The 25,204-nt window shown below is 37.9% G+C and overlaps 1 long non-coding RNA gene across 1 annotated transcript; it reads left to right on the forward strand.

The window, feature by feature from the left end:
• Positions 1 to 20,976: 20,976 nt before the first annotated feature.
• On the forward strand, positions 20,977 to 24,302 carry LOC117435435 (uncharacterized). Its single transcript, XR_004549172.3, has 4 exons — positions 20,977 to 21,079; positions 21,672 to 21,802; positions 21,923 to 22,005; positions 22,395 to 24,302. It is a non-coding gene; the product is annotated as an uncharacterized LOC117435435 (long non-coding RNA).
• Positions 24,303 to 25,204: the final 902 nt, after the last annotated feature.

Raw genomic sequence — 25,204 nt, forward strand, 5'->3', positions numbered from 1 at the left:
AATACATCTGAGAAAAAAATGTTAAATTGAATCTGCAGGAACCACTGGGTCTAAATGCTAAAGATATTTACTCAGTGTAGACTTTTAGCTAGCGTGTACGTTTCTGAAATTAAATCAAATTTCCTAATGCGAAGAAAGAAATCTCAACACTGATTTGGTCTGATTGTAAAATTAAATGATCTTTAATAAAATCTGAGTACCAAGTTTTTAAATAATGTTTCTTTACCATTGGGTGAAACAGATAAAAACTCCCTGGGGACTATGACATTAAGAAATGAGTAAGACCTGAGCAAGCTATTTCACAGAGCTAGGGCTTAGCAGCTGAAAGAGAAACCTCTTATCAAGGTAACTCAATTGCGGTTATGGTTGTCCAAGGGGGCCTGCATTGGATGACCTCAGTTGATGCCTGGATGTGTAGATGGGTCAGTAGGTCATAGACAGATGTTGTACATTGCAAATAAAGTTTAGCCCAGTACTTTTGCAGTTTTACCATGCTTGTCCCATGGTTATACTCTGCATTTACCATCATTTACCATGGTTTGCCATGTTTATTAATATTCTGTACCATACCTTGCTGTTCTTTGCTGTGCTTTCACTGTGGTTTGTGTTACTCATTTTCATCACTGCTGGTATGTTTGATTCAAGATGGAAGATTATGATTTTTAAAAACAAAATGATTTCTTACAAATCACTGCCAAAGAAAATCACTGCCGAATGTCAGATTGTCTCGTCTACTACTGAACTGAACTGTTAGTCCCGAGTTACTTACCATGTTTACCAGGCAACCATTTGCCACAATTGGCAGCAATTCAGAATGATTTTCTGTTCCTCCTTATGCCATCTGCTTCCATGATAAACCCAAAATATGACTCCAGCCACCTGTTATCATACTTGATTAGTTGCTTTTTGATCTCTGGTCTTCATATCCCAGATTTCTCTGCCTTGCAGAGCTGTGATGCACCACATGGTGAACCTGTAATTAATATTACATCTTCTTTCCAGCAATTACCTGTTAAAGCACTTCCTTCTGGCTATCTCCTCAATCACTTACATTGTTGCCTAGATACACAAAGCTATCTACTTTCTTGAATTTCTCACCTCTGAATTCTAATCTTTTATCCTGCTGCTCTCTTCTCAATACCACCATCCAATTGGCCTTCAAATGTAATCACTCTAAGACAAAAAAAGGCTGTTGGGTACCTCAGAAGAGTTCAGTAATGGTTTTACACATACCAGAGAATCTTGATATAGAATGCGGTTTATAATATCTGTTAAAACCTTTCCTTTAAGGCAAACATGTAGTACTTTTTTATTACATTTATGGCATATATTTGTTATGGTTTATTAAATGAATGCTTGTAATACATGGACATATAATGCTCCATTATCATACACTTTGAGAAAACATAGTAGGCAAGAGTAGATTTTGTTGGTAAAATATTGTTAGAAACCCAAAACTAAGCTTAAAGTATTGCAAAACGTAGGTATATGGAAAAGTAACTTATATAATACAGCCCCACACACGTGCACACATAAACATATACAAACACTGAAGACAGCTATTCCCTAAGTAAAATATATCCATTGAACTTAATGATAACTCCAAAAAGGATTTTATAATCACAGATTCTCATTGAAACTTCGGGAGATGGTTATTAAGCTGCATCCCAGAAGAAAATGATCAAGGCTAGACAGTCCTTATGTACTTACTCTTGTTTCCTATGGCAAGCCAAATTGTCATTCAGAGACAGAGCTCTGTGTGCCTGTGTGCCTGTGTGTGCATGTGCATGTGCGTGTGCGTGCGCGTGCATATGCATGTGCGTGCGCGTGCCTGTTTATGTTTCTAGCAATTAAAGCTGTCAGTGCTTATGATGTTTGGCACAACCTAAAGTTTGTCTGAAAGCATTTATTAATTTCCTTTTTGTTTGTTTATTATCAGCAGTGTGGAGTAGTGGTTAGGGGCTCTGGACTCTTGACCGGAGGGGCGTGGGTTCAATCCCAGGTGGAGGACACTGCTGCTGTACCCTTGAGAAAGGCACTTTACCTAGGTTGCTCCAGTAAAAACCCAACTGTATAAATGGGTAATTGTATGTAAAAAAATAATGTGATATCTTGTAACAATTGTAAGTCGCCCTGGATAAGGGCGTCTGCTAAGAAATAAATAATAATATTATTGATTTGTTTTGTGAAAGTACTGTAAAATTGAAGAAACTTTAGTAATGAGAAAAGCATATTGTACCTGAACCCATGTTTGATTACAAATTCAGAAAAGTATGAATTCCACATACATACTGAACATCCACTTCAGTTCCCTATGTAAAATCAATTCACAACTGACAATACCACTGGGAACAGTAAGTAAACATACTGATGTTGAATGGGGGTAGTTATAAAAAGTGTCAGTATTAGAAATGAAGCCAGAAATACTAGTGTTGGGTTGGATGTTTGCAAAGCAATAGGATCCAAGAGACACTCCTTTTTAACCTGCAGATCAGACCTAACTGTTGATCAAACTCTGATATTATAAATGCTTTGTAATTGTATAGCATGGTTGTTTTCCATTGTCCTTCAGTATGCAGGGCTATGCATAAAATGTACTGTCTGGTTTTCCGAGGTGGTAGGGGTTATTACTGACAGTTTTTTTTTCTAATCCATAAAGTGTGCTTACTGACATTTTTGTTTCAGCATTGCGATGATGCCAGTACTCTGATGACAGCCTCTTTTTTGTTCATTTGCATGCAATTCAACTGATTCATGAAACGGTCTGATTCCAGTAACATTTAAATTACCAATATCAGCAGACGGTAAGCAGACAGAGCTCACAGACTGGGACATATTTATTTTGTGTTTTATCAGTACAATAGTTCTGACAATTTAATACTAACATCATTTAGGAAGGCATTTCCTTTGTAAGGATATTCATTCATCAGTCTCTCTTTTCATCTACATGTGAACAGTTTGATATCCACGGTCCATAGCAACACTATAGTATAGACTAGCTCTACCATCAGCTCTGCTGATATTATAAAAAGGGCCCTACCTGTAAACTACCATCTCCACAAATCTAACAGCAATATGGTCCTGTCATCATTTTTACTCTGATGGTAGTTTTATGTCATGTTAAATTACCAGGACAATCTTGAAATGCTGTCTGTTTTTATGCATACCCCCTAAGGGCTTTAGCCATTGTCTATACAATATGGTGTACAATGACTGCTAAACCAGACACCAGGTAGGACAAGTTGAACACCCTCAATGATCTGTAGCATACAGCAATGCACATGCCACAGCATAACAGTAGCCTAGAGATGAATGTCAAGTATCTCCAACAGGAAACAGATAAGACGAAAAAATGTTGTGACATAGCTGTGCACCAGCCTACCACTGGAAAAAAAGAATTACATGTAAACACTGCTTACAATGAAGACACCAGCAAGCAGTGTGATACAGTACAGGAACTGTGTATGTCCGTCTATCCACCTGTATACCCAATAGAGGGTTATTGGGCTATTTTTCATGTGTCCTACTGGCCTGGAGAATGTGCCAGAGAGTGAAGCCTGAGCTGTAAAGGGCAGTAGTGTGGAGTAGTGGTTAGGGCTCTGGACTCTTGACCGGAGGGTTGTGGGTTCAATCCCCAGTGGGGGACACTGCTGTTGTACCCTTGAGCAAGGTACTTTACCTAGATTGCTCCAGTAAAAAAAAAAAAAAAAAAAAAAAACAACTGTATAAATGGGTAATATCTGTATAATGTAGAATGTGATATCTTGTAGCAATTGTAAGTCGCCCTGGATAAGGGCGTCTGCTAAGAAATAATTAATAATAATAAAACTCTGTAAATTAGTGCTAATTGGAGTGAAACCAGCTCTCAACAGTTTTTGTTTTGATGGATTATAATTAGGGCTTCTGTTTTTCAGGTTTTATTATTTGTATTTTTCGGTGCTTATTTTTTTTTTAGCTATTTTCGAGTTTTATATAAATCTTTTTTTTTTTTTTCGGGGCTTTTGTTTTTTATATACTGTATGAAATTAGTGTTTTTTTTGTGTGTATGTCAAAATATGTATAGTGACTCAACAGTACTTGCACACTTAAGTTGTACCTTCTTTCCATTGCTGTCTTCTACAACGAAATCCCTATGGTCACGGGGACATTCTTCTGGGGTTTTTGTGTGTAGGCATTTTTGTACATTTCGCCACAATTCTGTTTTAAATCCTCCGTGTCTTAACTGTAATACAGCTTGAAATCCTGCTAACAAGCCTCCATCCTGATTGTAATCTCGTTTTAAATCTCGCAAGCGGAGTCTTCAATAGAAATGTAGGAATGTGCTGTCACTTAGTAGTTGGGGTGGGTTTAAAGTATTAAGAAGTAATCAATGATAGATACAAATCAGGAAGATGGGACATTGCCCAGCAGCACTGGGAAGTGTATTTACTATTATTTTTGTAGTAGGTTTTATTTTTTTTAAAGTGAAAAGGGTAAAGTCAACGTGAATAGATTAACCATTTCCACAGTTTTTACGGTGTTTTCCAGTGTTTATTGGCTATACACCTATTTCATTTTTTTTTGTATTGGGGGTGTTTTATCGGTTAAAACAGAAAATCAGAAGCCCTAATTATAATTATTAAAACTATCCATGAAGTTTCATGAATATCTATATAATGATGTGTTGGTGCTTTGTGAAGAGTTGTGACAGGCTAGCTGCAGGGATGACGTCAGGCCAGAAAGAATCATACACAGACAGGCAGTACTCGGTTTGAAACTGAGACGCTGCGGTGCTCAGTGCTTTATTGTAAAATAAAGAGGTTTAAACAGAAAACAGGACACAGCACTTGAGGCCAAAATAAATAGAAAAACAAAACCCATTAACACTAAACAAACGGTGTACGAACAGACAAACAAACACGGTGAGTCTAAACACTAACAATTATTATTTTAGTTTATTTTACTTTTCCTCCTTCTCCACACCCATTCTCCACTCACTGAACACACAACCCTGAGTGAGTAAAACGAGCATCTATATATACAGTTGTGCTGGGATTCAATTATCAATTAATTATTCACTTGATATTTTAACTAGGGATGCACCGAATCCATCTCAAAAGATCTGACCGAATACCGAACCTACAAAAACTGGCAAGAAAAGGAAACTGTTGAATGAAAAACAGACTGGCAGCTACTAACAAGGGACGTGCACAACCTATAGTTTTGAGGCTTTTAATTAATAGTATTTTATTACCAAATGGAAATATATTTTGTTGCATTACATACTGTATATTTGCTTAAATGACATATATGTACTTAATAATGACTGAGTTTCTTGTTAGCTCTACAGTTTTTAGTGGTCAATCCAATATATTTTCAAAAGACTGAAAATAAAATGTGCATAAATTGCCAGCATTCAGATTACCCAACAAATAATTGAAGAAATGTCAGTCCACAGTGCCTCCCTAATAACAACTTTGCGGGAGAAAAACAAGTGTGAATGTCACACCTGCAAAGTATTATTATTAATATTATTTTTATTATTTGCATTAATTGTGGTGTTGATGAGCCCCAGCTGAACAACTGACCATCTTGTTAATTATGGGCTGATCTACTAACTAGCTGCCAGATATTTATACCAACCCATTTGGCCAAAGAGGGGGGTACACTGGAGATAGAACACAGAGGGGGTGCACTGGAGATAGAACACAGAGGGGGTGCACTGAAGATAGAACACAGAGGGAGGTACGCTGGAGATAGAACACAGAGGGGGTGCACTGGAGATAGAACACAGAGGGAGGTACGCTGGAGATAGAACACAGAGGGGGTGCACTGGAGATAGAACACAGAGGGAGGTACGCTGGAGATAGAACACAGAGGGGGGTACACTGAAGATAGAACACAGGGGGGGGGTTCACTGAAGATAGAACACAGAGGGAGGTATACAGGAGATATAACACAGGGGGTGGGGGTTCACTGGAGATAGAACACAGAGGGAATGCAGTGACCAGGAGACGAGACGAGACGGAATCCACTTTGCCAATATTATCTATCCTGCAAGCAATGCTGCAGCCAGATTGTTTACCTGCTGAATCAAGTGCCTGGACCGATCCGTGGGCGTGTGCTTGTGCTGTGCTGACTGCAGTGAGGAGCTGAACTGTGAGAGAGACGCGGCAGCCGACTGGAGTTAAATTAAAGATAAGTGTAACTGTGAAGCAGTACTACTGTTAAATTAAAGATAAGTGTAACTGTGAAGCAGTACTAGTGTATTTGTTTCTAGAAACACAGTCCAACTTTAAAGTGGCTGATGACTAAACTCTATCATTCTCCTCCTCTGTTTTCTAAATCTAAACTATACTGTATTACGTGTATTTGTTTACATCTTCATATGTTTGTATGCCTAGATGTCTATATATACATAAGGTACTATATCATTGCATATGCTGAAGGATTCTAATACTGTCTCTCATTTTAGTGCACCTTGCCTTTCAAGTTAGTGACGCAGCATTTGAATGGAGAACTGATGGAGAAAATACGCCCCCCTCTTTGTTCTATTTCCTGATGGTTGATTTGTATGAGTTCAGTGCTAAATATCCTGTGAATAGCTTTTACTGCATGAGCTCAGTGCTGAAGATCCTGCCTGGGTTGGGGTCATGGGCGTAACTAGCTATGAGGACACCAAGGTCATGTCCTCGTTTTTTTTTTTTGCATCATCAATGCTCATGTAAAAATTCTGGTAAAAGTACAAAAGACTCCTTAATGTTCTTTGTTGGTTTGCCGTGTAATGGTTTTGGAGGTTGAACAGTAAATCCCAAGCAGTCATGTAAATACTGCAGCTAGAGCTTGAAACCTAAGTGTGACCTCGGTAGAATGTCAGCTCTGGCTACCACACTGGATGGGGTTCTTTATAAAGCTGCTATATTTGGATGCTCTTATATTGAGCAAGCAGGTAATTGTTTGATGTAATCATTTCAATCTATTTTAAAAGGGAATATATGAAATGGGTTTTTAAGTATTTAATAAATAATTTGTACCTCTTATTGGTTTGGTTGTTTTTGTTCTGCCACGATTAAAGTGCCCCAGTGTTTATAGAATAATTCCTGTCACACAATTGTAAAAGAAAATATATATATTCTTGTGACACGAACATCTTAGGTTAACAAGCAGAGGAGTCCATGTTAAGTGAAGCTATAAATAGATTACTTGAGCATTAAAATCTGGATTATTGTTATTCCCACGATATCACATCAGGTCAGATTTTATAAATATTTATGTTTACTGGGTTTCTTGATGTAAAATTGTTTTTGTTCCTTTTGGTCAAAAGTAAGAATATGTCAAGCACGTGAAGAAAAAAACATCAAACTTTAAAATCCATCGTCTAGTACTAGAAACCACCGCTTGCATGTGCTGCTGTATCCTGGTGACAAGTCCCAACATTACCCAGAGAACATGCTTGAGCATGGCGATTCATTTAGCAAGTGCGCCCTACCACAGTACCAAGACATACCACTAACCTGTACGATAAACCCCCACCCACCCAACAAAGTAACAAGATGACTTTCAGTTTTACTCTGACGCGGTTGACAGAGCTCACAAAGAAGGAAATAATTTGACAATGTTATCTTGCCAGTGCTAATGTAATTCAGCCCTTTTATCTTCACTTCTGAAAATTAATTGCGATTACCTTGTTGGCTCTACATAAGTTACTGGCTGGCTTTTACTCCAGGGTTTACTTCAAGACTTCACAGGTTGTTCTCTGTGGTGTATTTAATATAACATGTACATAATATAACGCCAATATTTTGTTGCATGACATACTGTATATTTGCTTAAATGACATATATGTACTTAATAATGACTGAGTTTCTTGTTAGCTCTACAGTTTTTAGTGGTCAATCCAATATATTTTCAAAAGACTGAAAATAAAATGTGCATAAATTGCCAGCATTCAGATTACCCAACAAATAACCGAAGAAATGTCAGTCCACAGTGCCTCCCCAATAACAACTTTGTCTAGAAATGCAGAGTTAAATTATGTGTACTCTGATTCAGTGGGTTGGAAACAAGCACTGTTCACATGTTTTACAGTTGGCGATCCTATCAGCCAGCCTATAAAATTAGTTATGTCTGTTGTAATTAACTCTCTCCTGTAGCTGTCTGAGTTGATTAATAAAGACGTGTCAGTCAGCAAATTCATTCTGAAACCTTTTTTTTCTCATACAAATTTGAAAAAAAGCAGTGGAATCTTTTTGATAAGGGTGCTGTCTCATGTGGGGGACCTAGGTTAAAATCTGTACGACACTGACAATTATTTTGTCCTGGATGTTCATTGACTGTCTGGGCTACACCCTATTTCAAGAACACAGATGGCTACAAGTCAAAACCACCCATGATTGACAAACAGATGACTTCTGAATTCTCTCAACTGGCTGATTTAGAAGTTTACTTATTGGGAAATTATCTAAATGGTAAGAATTTCTAAATCTCGAAACTTTTAATTGTGAGAGCCGTTGTCAACCCATGCAGATATGAAAACCACTAATGCAGGTGGATAACTGGGGACCCTACTGCTGCAATGCTGATAGTAACTGGTATTTAGTTAATCGTTCGTGTGAGCCCTGAAAGCTCAAACGAACAGATTGTGGGTAGAGCACCAATGATAAGCTGAGGCACAGTGCCTAAATACTGTATAAAACAAGATTGCCATCACAATGCTTTATAGTTACACATTAAAAGGGATTATAAATGTCTTCACATCCCATTGATAATCTACTGAGCCATCCAGCCAATAAAGATAGCAATATGTTTGCAGGCCCTTGAACATATAAACATATTGAAAATAATACACTGGCAGTGTTCTTTTTAAAACTGCCTTCAGAAAAAAGGGAGATTCAATTTAGAAATTCTATTCAGTCTGAGATAAAGCCTGCTACCATTTCCTGAAAAATAATAAGAATCAAGAGAATTTATTCCTGAAAATCCATGTAGGCTAACCCTGGTCCAACTTGAAAGGATTCACTCTCGTTCCTCTGCTGCTTTGCTTAGGTCTAATATCAGATATGCCATTGATGTGCAAATATAAAATGCTCATTTCCCTCCTTATATAAACAGGGTTGCCACCCAGCCTGGAAAACACTGTGAAACTAAGTACATGTCACTAGCATTACAGTGCAGGTTAAAAATCATTACAAAATACAATTTAATTTGCTTCTTCAGACCTCATTCTTTCAAATTGTTTTTGACCTTTGTCTGCTACATTTTAAATGTAAACTAGATTGCTTTTCTATTAATAAATAAATAAGTTAATAAATAAATCAAAATTAAAAGCCCTCTGCCTACGTATTTTATTAATGCATTAAAAACAAGTACCACTCAGTAGGCTGCAGAAGAGACACACACTCATTTATTTTATTTATTTAAAAATACCAATAACTAGGTAACAGAAACACTTGTATAGTACTCGAGGCATTCCGTACAGTTCCCCCGAATGACTGATATTTACTGTGCTGCTTAATACTGACGATGGTCTGCACAATGCTGTCCTGACCTTTCCTCTCGACAGACAGCCGTACGCCAAGCCCTCTATTGTGTAAGTTTAAAAAAAACAAAACAAAAAAAAAAACAGAAATCAAATTTCAGCTATCAAAGTATTACTTGATTTTTTTTTCTAAAATTAATAGTGATGATATTAGTTCTTTAATCGTGTTTGTTATAAACATTTGTAAATTATTTATTAAGAGGGATGTTTTCAAGCCCTGTGTACGGAGTCTATTTTATGACATGTTCAGACATTCCTTCCCATGTCAGGAATCATCCCTCCTTGAGTCAGTCGATTTTTTTTTTGGGGGGGGGGGGGGGGAGTGAGGGGTAGGACAGAGTCGTCTGAATCATATCACCGTGTAACAATTTTTTTTTTTTTTTTGGTTCCTGGGTAGTAAGTGTTATTTCCTAATTGCTTATGCCTCAAAAGTATAGAAAATGGCTATTATTCCCCACAAACTTTGCTTTTGTGACCAGGACAGTGATATTTTGAAATTTACCTATTTTCCAGAACATTCCAGATAGATTCAGTGCTGAGTAAACTTGGAGTAACTTCTAGAACTTTCTAGAACTTTCCAGTAATATAAATAGTAGTATAAATACAGGGGCCTTAAGCCCACCAGTTCAGTTTAGTTCCAGCTGCCTAAGTGGATACATATCTGCATTTTTCTGAGATGGCATCAAGAGGCTGCAAGCATCCGGCAGACGCATTTTGAGACTTCAAAATAGTGGCATTCCTGATGGGTCTCCAAGGCGGTTTTACCAAGTTTCCCTGCTATCTTTGCCTTTGGGACAGCAGGGACACCAAGGCGCACTACCACAGGCGGGACTGGCCACAGCGGACCGAATTCTCTGTGGGGAGGAACAACATCAAGTGGGAGCCACTGGTGGACCCCCAGAAGGTGCTGATACCACCACTGCAAATCAAATTGGGCCTTATGAAACAATTTGTCAGAGCTCTAGATAAGGAGTCGGCAGCCTTCAAGTACCTTCAAGACTTCTTCCCTAAGCTGTCTGAGGCAAAGGTCAAAGCCGGTGTCTTCGTCGGACCACAGATAAAGAGGATCCTGGAGTGCAATGAATTCCCCAAGAAGCTCACTAATAAGGAGAAAGCAGCTTGGAACAGCTTTGTCACAGTAGTTCGGGGCTTCCTGGGCAATCACAAGGCTGAAAACTATGTGGAGCTGGTTGAGACTCTTGTGAAGAACTACGTCACAATGGGCTGTTGGATGTCCCTCAAAGTCCATAACCTTGATGCTCATCTTGATAAATTCAAGGAGAACATGGGAGCGTACTCGGAGGAGCAAGGCGAGCGCTTCCACCAGGATATACTGGACTTTGAACGCCGCTACCAAGGACAGTATAACGAGAACATGATGGGAGACTACATTTGAGGGCTGATTCGTGAAAGTGATTTACAGTATAATCGTAAATCTCGAAAAACTACTCACTTCTAAATCTTTTGTAGTCATTTTTGTATTATTTTAGTATAAATACATGTTAATTTGGATTCATATGTTGTTTTTTTCTGACTTTATGTGAACGAAAAGACACAAATTAGCCTGTTTTCTTATTGGAAATAGGTAGATTTCAAAATATCACTGTCCTGGTCATACTTTTGAGGCATAAGCAATTAGGAAATAACACTTACTACCCAGGAACAAAAATTGTGTTACATAGTGATCAAACAAGAGCAAAAAAAAAACATTCGGTGCTTCCACTGGATGACACGGATGTCAGTGTAGCTGCTGATTGGTGCATGTGTGTTTTTTTTTTTTTTTTTTACCTTTCTTTAGCATTTAATATGTATATTTTAAATTTGGATTTAAATTGTAAGGCAAATCTCAGCATACAGCATTAGACAACTGTTTTTAAACAGTTTTGATGTATTTATTTTTTTATTTTCTTTATGAGATGTCTTGGATAAAAAAGCTCTATATAAAAATAAATTGATGGGTTTTTTGATCATCCCATCATTTATCAATTTTTGATTTAATAAAGTGTGTGTTTGTGTTGGGACTGGGTAGACCCGGAATGGCAGAACTCAGAATAATAATTTTCCTATAATAACAAAGTCGTGTCTTCATATTGTCTTTTTTTATATTATGTTTTAGACATCAAAATGTAACGCAAGACAATCTAAATTACACATATAAACCAGGTCTATATATATGCATGTTTTAACTGTTCCGAGGCTTTTGTTTAATTCCTGAAAGTGGGATTGTTCCATCACAGTTTCCATATGTGCTGTATAAGTATATTACATATTAGCTAGAATGAAGTATCTCCTATTACACTGTAGTAGTTTTGCCCTGGGGAGTAATTCCTAAAAAGGCCTATTCCCAATCTAGAATGATTCTTTTCAACCATAACCAGTAGTGTGGGCTTCTCAGAATCTTTCAGGTGAATAGAACGGGAAGTGATCCACTTATGCCCTTCTAAAAACACTACAGGTTAGTAGTGGTATTGCAACTATTTGTTTAGTGTGTGTTTAAAATGAGTGGAATCCTGACCTTTTAGATGTTTGTATACATTTTTGCTGCAACTAAATTTCCAGGTAGGTTTTTAAAAAACTACTAATGCTGTCAACAAATAATCTATCTATCCAGGAGATATATAAATGTAACACCCAGGAGGGGCACTCGTTCTTTTCGATCGGGGTGGGATCAGTCAGAAAGAATACCAGAAGGAAATAAACTGAGACCACAACAATATGCAGGGCAATGAATATCGTTTATTAAATACAGGTGGTTAACTATATTTAATAAATAGGACAAGTTTAGAATACACTGTTCAATAAAAACAATACACGGTTATTTATAATCAAAAACAAAGTGCCGTGCTGCTCAATACTGCAGAGACGCGGCTTACTAAAAACAACATTAAAACCAATACTTTTTAAAACTCCCCCTCGCCAGCACTCCTCAAAAAACCCAATACTAATTTCTAAAATAGTTAAAAACACACACACACACAGGGAGACTGGAAGCACAGCAGGAGCCTCGCTCTAAATGTCGGCAGCTGTTTATTTCATTTTTCTCCCCAACCCACCGCCGAACACAAACCAGTCGAATTCCGTCTTTGCGCCTGCTGGCTGCGTGTCCAACCTCCACTCCAGACAAACCAAGGCTCACATCACACTGGACCAAATACAATCTTGAACGGATGAAATCAGGAACTTTTATACCAGATGCTCAGCTTATTAAAATTATCCAATTAGCACCTATGGGGACTGCGAACAGGAGAGCATCAACGTGCCAGTGAGATCTGTGCAAATCACAACAAAGTAACGTGCCAAAATAAACGTGCTTTATAAACATGTTAAAATAAAACAAACTAACATTAAATCAAATGTGACAAATCAAAACGTGAATATACTACAATAACAAAATCAAACGTGCCTAAATAAAGTGACGTGGGTTATAGATGTTCTGGAGGTTTGTGGGCTCAAGTAGTACAAAAAGTGGCCTGTCATATACAACGGTCAACACAAACTGCAGTGATGGAGAGCATAATGTCATTGTAGACAATAAAGAATCTAAAGGTGATCAGTGCCCAATATACCTGTTTCAGGAGGATTTATTAACAGTGGAAGAAGCAGACAATATACTTACCAATGTGGATACATCCAAAGTGACCCAATTACCACTATGAGCACGGGGAATGACACAAAGCATGTGCAATTACATAGCAAAACAGAAATTCTCCCATTATGATCTTTGGCTACTTCCCAGCAATGTCCATGGGAATCATTGGGTGCTGATCGTGGTTGTTTTCAAATGGAAGCACATTCTGTATTTGGACTCCCTACATGGTGTACACTCTCCTAAGGTTTACTACAGAGTCTTATTGGTGACATAAACAAGACAGAAAATGGAACACAATCTGATGGAATGACTGGGTCATTTATGCACCAACAGACCTCTCACTTCAAGGATATGGCAATGACTGTGGTGTTCATGTCTGTCTGTATGCCTATTTTATTTCTTCAAGAACATGTCCTGAATACTCAGATAGAGAGATGTATCTAATAGGAGCATGGATCAGCCATAACATATTGAATTATGATGGCAAAACAGAAAGAAACACATTTGAATTAGCTCATTTGAATTAACTCTCTATAGAAAGTAAAGACAAATGTCATATCAACTCCAGGGGATCACCTGCTGGTAGCAAGAACACCCTGTGTTGTCTGTCAAATATTATAAAGTATATACTGTATATATATATATATATATATATATTATATATATATATATATATATATATATATATATATATATATATATATATATATATATATATATTATAAATGCTTTACGACTGACTCAAGGAGAGCCGATACCTGACACTTGGCGATTGACTCGAGGAGGTGTGGTTCTTGACACGGGAAGGAGTGATGTCTGATGATGTCCTAAAATGGACACCGTACCTGTGGTCCTGCATAGGGGTTTACTTGAGGCTTTACACGCCAGGCAGAGATGAAGAGAAGGTTACCCCCCATCTGTCTAGCATGCAAAGGGCTTGCAGTTAAAACGGTTCATGCTGCCAAGAAGAAGAAAATAATAATAGTTATTACTATTATTGTTTAGAATTAGTTGTTCTAGAAATGGTAGAAGTAGCATGTGTACAAAAACCGACAGCACTCACCAATTCCCATTACTGCTTTTCTTATGCTTCTTAGGCTACTGATGTCCTTTCACACACCCATATATATTAGCCAACTGCGGAACTGTTAATGTGCTAAACAAAAGGATTATGCGTTCAATAATCACAAATATGCGTGAATGTGGAACAAATATATTAAAAACAACTCATGATGTTTTGGTTTCAAACACAGGTACTTTGTTGAAATATTAAAATTAATTATGCAGAAAATGTGGAAATGTACACAAATGCTGTTAATATAATACATACATAATTTGTGTGTATTTGCTAATTAGTTATAAGGGTATATAAAATCATAGGCCTACTTACAACGTACTTGCGACAAAAATGGATGGATGGAGAAGACGCAGACAAACACTGGCTAGATTAAGTCTTGTATGGGAAGAACTCCTTCAGTCCCATGCAATGGGTTTGCAGGAAAGGAAATGTGCATCTATTGCTTTCTTATCTAGACCTTTCTTTCCAGCAGACACCCTCATTCACTTCGTTCCTATGTACAGACCTCTATTTGTGTATCGGCAGGAAAGACGAATGCGGGCGCATCATTGTCCCTCTGTTTGGTGGGAGGAGGTTGTGCTTCACGAGTCTTTCTCTGACGAACAATGGATTGAAACATTTCGGGTCATCCGAGCTACGTTTGACCAACTGGTGGAACTTGTACGGGTGGACATGAAGCCGTCACAAATACATGTCCGTGCACCTGTGCGCTGCAGAAGCGAGTGGGTATTGCTCTGTACAAACTTCTCGGACCGCTGATTCGGCAGGAGTGCGCACAGCAGAACGGGTGCCCACCTCAGCGGGAGCTGGGGTGGGCACCTGCAGTTCTCTTGTTATTGTGTGCAGAAATTTGGCGTGCAACGCAACCACCTCTTGGTGCTGTTGATCAGCGTCGTCCAGCCTTTCCAAAAGGTGGCTGTATTGCCGATCCTGCCTGGCAGCGGTGCGTGCAATCAGACGGTAGATCCTTCTGATCAGCAACTACAGCGTTCAAACTAACTTTAATTTAAAGAAGACCAGTTGTGAATTGCTTCACAGCTTTTGTTTTACATGTGAATCCTAAGAATAATATGTGAAAAACAAAACATATTGCATATGCGCACTTAGCCTGACATGCGTAAAATGATTTGATATCCCCAACCATTTGTTTTTTCACAAATTATTCTTAGGATTCACATGTAAAACAGAGACTGTGAAACAATTCACAATTGGTCTTCTTTAAATTAAAGTTGGTTTGAGCGCTGTAGCTGCTGTGGTTGACGAGATACAGCCATTTTCATTCATGTCAGGTTAGCTTGAGTCGAATATCAAACGACTATCAAACGTCAAGCTAACTTTACCGAGGTAGCATATTTTAGTTTAGAAAAGTAAATGATGGCTGGCACAATTACCATATTGTATTGATGAGGCTGGTATTTCACAGGACGTCTGTGAGGATGAGGATTCCAGCAAATGGTCCGATGCCACTGCCACTGGCCGGTCACCCATTAACCGGTGCATTTCCTCCCAGAACCAAAATTGGGACCTCGAGCTTTGACCGGAGGACTGCAGGCGTTTTCTCTCCTGCAGGTACAGATATTTCAGTTTCTTGAATTGATCTTGTACCTGCAGGAGCGTTCTATTTATACCAAGTTCAGTCAGAGCACCGGTAATACTGGTGAAAATGTTGGCATTTATTTGGCGAGGTCGATCCAGTTCATCCATAACCCCCAGGTCCGCAATAATGTGGAGGAGGGAACGAGTTTCCTCATCCGTCCAGCGGATCTGGTGTTGCTGCTGTCAGAAGGGGTGGAAGCTTGAAACATCCTGCGGGAAGAAAGCTACATTATTCGTAGTATTATTATTATGATAATAATGCTGATCATAGCGATCTAGTAGTTCTCATCCATCGTTCATAATACACTGAAATGAATAAATAATGGTATAAATCAACATCTCTATATGCAATTTATATATAATTTAGCCGCGACACTCATCAGGAGAAGCGGATTGATAATAATTGATGGATGGATATTTAACTGATTTGTATTAGTAAGACTGGGATAAGGAAAATCTTACGCTACAGAGGAGGACAGAAAGACCGTATCCCAGAGAAGAGCGTTCTTTTACATAGGGGAAGTGGAGGAGGTATCGTGTTATTTCATGAAAGTCTATCATTAAGTATTTTGCACGACTGTGGAGTTTGTTGCTATGGGACTAATTAGGCCAATTAGCGCGCACTTTACCGTGCTTTACCAAAGTGTAATGACACTTAAGTCGCACACTTTTTTTGCCGTGCACTTTTGGAACGAGCACAATCATGCGTCATTTGCGCGTGACACGTCATGAATGCACTATAGTAGCGCGATTAAAACTTGCATGTAAAGACCGCCAATGGTAACTTATACACAAAATGACCATTCTTCCGCATTGTCAGTACTACAGTTCGGAATGAGCAGACTTCTGAGATGACAAGCAAACATTGATTTTCACCTCAGCTCACAAACCGTGGTCTTAAACGCACCTCTGCTATTAGTATTTTATTATTACCAGTGCAGTTGGCATTTTACAAAAAAAATAAAATTATGTTTTAATGGTGTCAATAGTACAAATATAAAACATGTATAAAAAGTCAATTGAGTTAATTGATCCCACGTGACATGGTTTTGGAATTCAGCTGTTGAATTTGTCATTCCACGAATGGAAAGGGTTAGTAACATAGCCACAAATACATTTTAATATACAGATTTCTGTCTCTTACAATATGTTTTTTAAACCTATATGGCTATAAAACAGGTTTAGTGAGAATGCAGATAACGGGGCTGTAACTGCAATATGATGGCAATTTGAGAAACCCATGTTAACACCACCACTGCTTTGTAATTGCTGATATACTGTCCTACAGTGTAGTCATACCAAATAAAGCAATTACATGGTGCTTACGCCTGGTTAAATGTTAAGGAATCAAAAACAGAACTGCATTCAAAATCAACTTTACTATCTCTTCAAAATATCCCTTTCTATGCTGCATATTAAATTATATTTTTGGTGGATTAAAATCAGACCATTTTGGCATCTCATCCCATGCCCACAATACTGTTCTCAATAAAACTTTAACAAGGACCCAGGTTTTTATTGTTTGTTGTTTGATTATGCTTCAAGACAGAAGAAGGCAGGACATTTTGGAAAAGTCAGAAACTGGATTTAAGCAGTAGTTTAACCAACACTGATAGCGTAGGTAGATTGAAATTGATTGGGGTAAACCAATCAGGGAAGAGGAGGGTTTTTTGTATTGCGACAAAGCTTTAATTAAATACTATGACTATATACGTCATATTTCTACCACTGTATCAGGAGGCATCTGTTTGGTTCATTCCACATTTGATTAATGCTACTTCATTAGTAAGGCAAACACAAGTATGTTGACATAAAAATAAAGAGGGTGTAGATTGTAATTTAAAAATAAATATTACACAGTAATCATGATCAGTAACCCTTTAGGCAAATAAACAACCACAGAGCAGACAGAAATGTGGAGTTATTGCTTGACTCAGTATTAACGTTTGGACTTTTTTCATGTCACTTCTGCAGGAAATTGTCTCTCTATTTAATGTCAGAAATATCATTCCACGAATGGAAAGGGTTAGTAACATAGCCACAAATACATTTTTAATATACAGATTTCTGTCTCTTACAATACATTTTACAGCCATTAGTAGTTTTTAGAAATATACAGATTGCATTGTTCTACAGTATTTGCATTCAAAATCGTATATCAGCACTTCTATTCAGAGCAATAAAAACCGTTGGTCGACCCTTTTTCATTTACAGAAATGTATTAACCTTAAACAGAGAGATTTCTTAAATATGAATTCTGTCCTGTCATTGCAAGGAGATTTTAATGTTTAATTCCCTCTTTTGACTATGTCGGCAGTTTAATGATTAAACCATACTCTCCAAGAGCAAATGAGACAGCAGGATTGCTGCACTCTTAGTTCCTCTGTGTGCTCCTTTAGTCCTCTCTGATCAATAAATGAAGGAGTCTGGTCAAGCTGAAGCAGTTCTGCATGCATCACTAAGGTGCTCATGTTGCCATGTCACTGCAGGCTTCCTCAGCATCTGTGTGGCATGTGGAGAAACATCGGTCTGAGCTCCTTCCTCTCTTAGCAGAGCTGTTGTTTTACCTTTCAGAGAGAAATTGAGAACAGAAAAATATTGCTCAACAAAATCAATGGATATTTGTGAGTACCAGCTATATCCCCCGTAAGATTTGTGCTGATGTACTGCAGTAAAAAAAAATACACCTGTGGTCTGATTTTCATTTAGCAGTATGGTTGTACTATCGCCATTGATTAATGTAAATACAGTCACGCAGAATGATTGTAATAAAGTGTGTCCAGCATAAAATACTTTATTTTTCATTACAGCTTTAATAAAGATTAGTCGCTTATTAACATGTTGTGATCTCGTTTGTACGTTCTGCTTATAAATAAAAAATGAAGGCTTGGCTAATTTAAAAAACAATTTAGTTGTTTCACAGAAAAACAAAACCGTAAATTAAATACATTTTATTATTAACAAGTTTCTCAGTGTGAATGAGAGGAGGCTGTGTGGTCTAGTGGATAAAGAAAAGGGCTTGTAACCAGGAGGTCCCTGGTTCAAATCCCACTTCAGCCACTGACTCCTTGTGTGACCCTGAGCAAGTCACTTAACCTCCTTGTGCTCTGTCTTTCGGGTGGGACGTAGTTGGAAGTGACTCTGCAGCTGATGCATAGTTCACACACCCTAGTCGCCTTGGATAAAGGTGTCTGCTAAATAAACAAATTATACACGAATGGCTTAAGAGGTATCAATTGAATTCTTAAAAGAGAGTAGAAAAGAAAATCAGAAGCCCTAATTGCAATTCATATGCTATGCTATGCTATTCTATACATAGGCTACTTTTGATATATGTTATGGTCATCATTTTTTCATCTTACTGATAGCTCTAATTGTGGATTCACAGTCATGGTGCGGGATATTTATTACTGACATACATGTTTCCCAAGTGGACCCATCTTGCATAATGGCCTAAAACACTTCAAAGCTAGTACTGTATTTCTATGCTAATATATTTGAAACTACCAAGATTGCAAAGGAAGCAAGCATTCCAGAGAAAGTTTACTTATTCATCGTGTTTCTGCTTCTGCTGTTAATGTATCATGCCTCAAGCTTCATATTAAAACATCTTACTTATGCAACGGACTGCCTCCACACTTGTTTTATAATGAAAGCCGTCACAAACATGATACAGGTTGTGTTCATAAATAGGCCTTTGAAATGTAAATAACAATGCAATCAAACAAAGAACACTAACGTGTGCAGAGCGCTGACGGTGGCAGCAAATTAGCAAAACGGAGGCCCTGTCAAAGGAAACAATGCAATAGTTTGTTCTTATGTTACACATTGGTTCGTATTCTGTTGCTAAAAGTGCTTGCGATAAATGCTAGTATTGGTGATAGCAATTGCATCACAATCCTGTTATTTGTACTAGTTACCTGTGATGGGGAATTAAAGGAATTGACCATGACACCAATATTGCCTTTGCCTATTTACTTTTCCAGTACACTATTTGCAAATCAATCTGATTATACAAGCTAATCTACAGAATGGCAAACAGCTCTTCCATCATGCTTTATTACATCACAACAGCAAGGGGAAAAAACATCACTCACATTAAAAAAAAAAAAAAAGCTAGATCTATTTGTAAGTCTAAACTGACAGATTAAGTTGCTAAAAGCACAACAATGCTTTTCACTTATATAAACAGCCCATGTCTCTGTATCTAAAATGGATGGATTTAATTACACTCAGGAAGATTATATTTTTTAGTAGGGAAAGTTCTTGTATAAAGAGACTGCACACTTTGAGATAAGAATAGTTATTTATTTTTTCTAAAATAGGGTTCCTGTTCTTTTCTTGAGTTTTTAAATCATGCAGGGCAACATTACAGACTTTCATTGTATTCAGTGAAACCTCTGTTAATGGTCACCTGAACTAAGCATGGACTCTAGAACCCCACACACAAAAAAGCATTCCTGTCTATTCTATATGGGACTGCTTGGATACTTTGGTCTGTCTCTGAACCCCCTCTCATGTTTAGGTTCTACAGTATAAAGAACCCTTGTTATATTGAATAACAACAGTAGGTTCTAGAATGCGTTCAATATGAAACCAAGGGATTCCAAATCCCTAACTAGGATTATATAGGATAAAATATTCCTAACAGCCAATTCTGCATGGTAGAACCCTCTGTTGTTCAGTATTTATTAAGTCCAGTCCCCTTGGATTGTATAAGTGACAACTACACTTAACTTCTCTGTTAACAGTGTTGTCTCATGCACAAAGACGTAATTAAAATTCTAATCTACCATTTCTATACCATACTGGTAACTTAAAAACAGCTAGCAAGGACGAAAGCCTGTATCTGCAAAAAGATTAAACCCAAATTTGTAGACATTTTACAGTTAGAAAAAAAGGTTTCCAATGACAGAGGCACCTTGAATAAGCGGTCATAAATGTTCACTGCCTGTTGAGGACTGTTTAATCACATTCACAGTATCAGTGTATATCAGCTTCTTTATACCTTTTAGGCCTTTTTGTTCATATCATTCATTATCTTTTATCCATCATACCACAGAGTAGAAATCTTTCATAATTGCTGTCCCACATGCTTTTGTTTCTAATAACTGCGTGTGACAGAGAGAGAATGACTCCTAATCAACAATCTCCCTCCTGACCTGTGAGGGCGCTGTATAACAGGAACAGTGTGCCTCGTACTGGATGGTCTGGCAGTTTCACACGTAAAAAGAGAATTTGATTTATATTTTCCCAGGACATTTGGCAACTTTAACTTAAAATAAACATGACAAGAAAGGTTTGTACTTACTGTTTATCAGCCACTTCTCTCGCGCAATTTTTTAAGGACATGTGGTAGAAAGGTAATCCTTATGCAGCACTATTTTCTTTATGATGCAGTAGCAATATTACGACCTTGGCCAAACCAAACATGCAATGCAATTGTTTTGTTTTTAAAAAATATAAAATAAAATAATAATCATTTGGATATAATTTTGGGGTCTTGCACCGTTTACAGTTTGCTTCTATCATGTGTATATCCAAAGTTATGAAACTTTAAAGTTGACAGTTGAGCTTTTATTTGAAATACAAACCAGCGCTTGGCGATTGCGTCATTCAGTACGTTAAATACTGTAGCCTAAGTGTTGATGTTTTTGTTTTTAAACACATTATCTTACGCATTTTTCACATTTCCACATTAAGCATTCCATTATGACTCATTAGTTGGCTAATCTTCTATCTAAAACTGTTATTGAGACAGTAAAGAGATATTCAGGGTAAAAACAAGAACACGATTAAATATCAAAAGAAAATAACACGTTGATGAATTAATCCCTTAGTCTTTCTTCTCACACCGTGGTGATAAGTTTGCCCTTGTTGTCCTACATTAGATATGAACTGAACAAGACTGACATCATCTTGACTAAAGATATTGTTGGAACATTGAAGCAGGGCAGCAACGTGGTTCTCCAAAAGAGAAAAGAGAAGGAAACTTTTCCAGTGAAAATTATGAAGCTTGGTGGTAAGCGAGGTTTTTTTTGAGCTCTAATTATATTTTATTGTTGAATACTGGGAAGCTCTCATTTTTTGTTATGTACTGATGCAATTCATGAATCTATCTTGTAGTTTTTTATTTTACCAGACGCCGATAAACTCGCTAAATCAAAAGCAGAGGTGGAGAGACAGCAGATCAAAAGTGACGTTCAGTAGAAAAGAAAAATGAAGGTTTGTAACAATGAAAGCTGCCATCCAGATAAAAAGAGGAAGCTTGCCAATAAGCCAAAGATACGATGTTATAGACTACAAATTTTGTATTTATTTATTTTACCAGGAAATTTACCCGTTGAGACTGAGGCCTCATTTACAAGGGGGTCTTGGAACACAGACAAACAAACAACACATTAATACTTGTGTGGCACAACATTTTTAAAAGATACTAAAAACAATAAAATATGTAGGCTAAATGTAGTGCTCAGGTTGTATTGGGCTACTTCAACTCCAGAATAAGTAAACTCAATTTTAAACATTAAATTCCCTTTCAAGCTTGACCCTTTCAAGCTTTGGAAAGTGTGTGCTACTGCTTATACTAAAATATATTTTATTTTCGTACACAGGCAAATGTCATCGCACAGCTCCCTTCGTCGCAATCGCCCGACTCAGCTGATCACAGTAGAGCCGTTTAGCAGTCCTTCTACCTCGGAACATCTATTGTTAATGGGCACAATAAACATATAGGGGAGGTACTTTGATGGGCTTTTCCTATTTTCAAGAATTATTCCCCAGGACAAAACTACTGCAGTTAAATAGGGGACACTTACTCCTACCAACATGAGGTGCAATTGTTTTGGGGATCTGTAACAGGGTCCTGTGTTAAATGTGTGGGTAGTCACTGGAAAATACTGACACAGACACAGAGCATTGGTGTTGATACGCCGCACAGGCACGCAGGTTTAATTTTCAACACAGGTGCTGACACTAGGGTACCAGCAATGGTAGCCTTAGTGTCACAATTAATAAAGAAACGAAAACAAAACAAGCTAAAAATAAAAGTTTGCCACTCAAAACGGCAAGCACTAGTCCCACTAACAGGAATGTCCTGCTCCAGGAACCTGCTACTCTACGCAACCCTCTCTATACTGTGTTGGGATCAACATCCCCTAAACTGACCTACTTCTGTTCTTTTGCTTCCGAATTTCCAGCCTCCCAGCGACTCTAGTCTGTTCCAACGGTTCTGGCTGGGCAAGCGCCTTCACAGGTACAGTTGAAGGGTTCCGTAATAATAGTTCAAAACAAGCCCAACCCATTTCACAAGGTGTATATGCACGTCATTTTTTCTAATGACATGCATATACATTGACACCAGTCAATCACCAAAACCACTCCTACAACCATTTTTAACTGTTGAAGTCACGTCACCTATTACAAAAAAACCTGTGACTCTCAAAAAATGAAAGTGACTCTCAATTCCCAAGCCCAATTCCGCTTATTATAAACAGACTTGGTTACTGTGGCCCCAAACTGTGGCTCAACCGCTTTTTGAGCTCCGTACAACATTTCAGGGCACGTCCCCCAGCCAATCCGATCATCCTGATCCTATCAAAATAAGGTGTTATTGTTTTAGGGACTTGATGGACACACTTAAAATATAAGGGAGGTACTTTGATTGGCATTTTCCTTTTTCAATTTAATAGGGGACTATGACAGAGAAAGAATGAATCTTGGTTATAAATCTCCCTCCTGACCTGTGAGAGCACTGTATAAATGGAACAGTGTCCCCGGGACTGGTTGGTTTGGCAATTCATTCCAGGGAAAGGTGGAAGTCGGCCATCTAGATAGGGGGCGGAGCCACAGTAAACCAAGTCATCACCCCAGACAGGAAGCGATGTGGAAATCGCGGATTGGAGGAAAAGCGATTGCACTTGCTAACCAAGGGGGCGTGGCTGAAGGTACAAAAGTGGATGTGGCCGAGCGAACTGCTCCTTTGTTATGGTTGTGAGAGAACCGCTGAAGGACCGGAAAGTTACCGTGAGTGTTTCATGTTTGTTTGTTTGCCCTGCTATGTACAGACAGGGATTGCAGTAATTACACACCGGCCATGAATTTTGTAGATGTTAAAGGTTTGCTGACATAAGGGGGTTTAACAGTAGAACACAGGAGAAAATCTGTCCCTGGAGATGTCCGGGAGAAGGGTCCAAAATACGGGACACTCCCGGTGAAAACAGGAGAGGTGACAGGTCTGTTATTAGATGGCTAACACATTCTGGGAGCTGTCGCTAAAGGCTACTAACCCGGACAGTGCTGCACTATTGTACACGAATAAATTGTATTTAACCACTTGCACCAAAGCACTCACTCTGGACTTTTGACCGTGTTTGTGTTCTGTGTGTGTTTATACCGTGTTTATTATTTCGGGACTGTACCCCCGTGGTTTGTGCAGTACACATTGCTGTGTATTGCCAGGAATTATTATTTACGGTCGCCTAAATGACCTGGATTAAAAACAAATAAATAAATTGTTTGGACGGTGAACTTTGTTGTTTGTCATCTGTTTACACGTTGCATTGCTTCTACACCTGCGCACTGCAAACCATTTTGCCACAGGGACACTTAGTCCTATCAAGGTAAAGTTAAGTTGTTTTGGGGAATTGATTTTATATGGTGGGGTAAAAGCTTCTGAACACTTAGGGTTGTAATGCAATAGACCAGGTTTTTATACCAACTTTGTGTAATTGAAATTGTCTTCTGGCACATTTTTATGTGTAAAAATATTGTTTTAAAGGATTCATAATTTAAAAAGAAAATATGAAGACAAGATTTGGTTATTGTAATAATAATACAAACTTTTATTCTGAGTTCTGCCATTCCCACCTTTTCAGGGTTTACCCAGTGCCTTGCAGAGGCAAGCAAAGAGTACCAGAGATTAGAGGAATTCACCGAACAATTCATTATAAAAAAAATTGTGTATTGGTTAGGGAGTTCTATTGTAATTTTAAAAGCTTAATAAATATATAATGAGGTGCTACATACATGGTATACATGTAAAATAACTTTTAATATACATATTGATAATGACTCTTGTTCACAGTCTGTGGAGTTTTTAAGGCTTTTAGATTCTTTAGACTACACCCAACATGTTGTAGGGCCTACGCACAATCATGGCCATACTTTAGTCTTGGTCATCTCTTGGGGCTTAGGTGTTCATAGTCTATCAAAATTAGATCTTGCTACCTCCAATCATCTTGCTATTCTTTTTAATATTGAGTTGCCCTTACAACATAAGAGACAAGTGCATTCTTATAAAACTCGTTCAATAAACCCTTTAACTACATTCAAGTTTTCTAATATATTAAGGTTATCACTATTCATTCCTTATCAGTCATTGTCATTAGATGAGTTAGTTGACAGCTATAACAGTCTCTTAAAA

The sequence above is a fragment of the Acipenser ruthenus genome, chromosome 3, assembly GCF_902713425.1.
Source record: "Acipenser ruthenus chromosome 3, fAciRut3.2 maternal haplotype, whole genome shotgun sequence".
NCBI lineage: Eukaryota > Metazoa > Chordata > Actinopteri > Acipenseriformes > Acipenseridae > Acipenser > Acipenser ruthenus.